Below are 212 nucleotides of genomic sequence, written 5' to 3' on the forward strand. Positions count from 1 at the left end.
GCAGATGGAAGAAACAGCGACTCTGCTGAACTTTGAGTGCCCCACACTTTCCCCTCTTCTTTAAGACTTCCTCTAAGAGTCACAAGAGGGGCCGGGGAGATGGCTCAGTAGAATAAGCGCTTGCCTGACAAGCACAAGGCCGTGAGTTCAATCCCCAGTACTGCAAAAAAAAAAAAAAAAATAAATAAATAAATAAATAAATAGAAGCCCTT

The sequence above is a fragment of the Octodon degus genome, unplaced genomic scaffold (assembly GCF_000260255.1).
Source record: "Octodon degus isolate 3935 unplaced genomic scaffold, OctDeg1.0 scaffold00024, whole genome shotgun sequence".
In the NCBI taxonomy this organism is placed as follows: Eukaryota; Metazoa; Chordata; class Mammalia; order Rodentia; family Octodontidae; genus Octodon; species Octodon degus.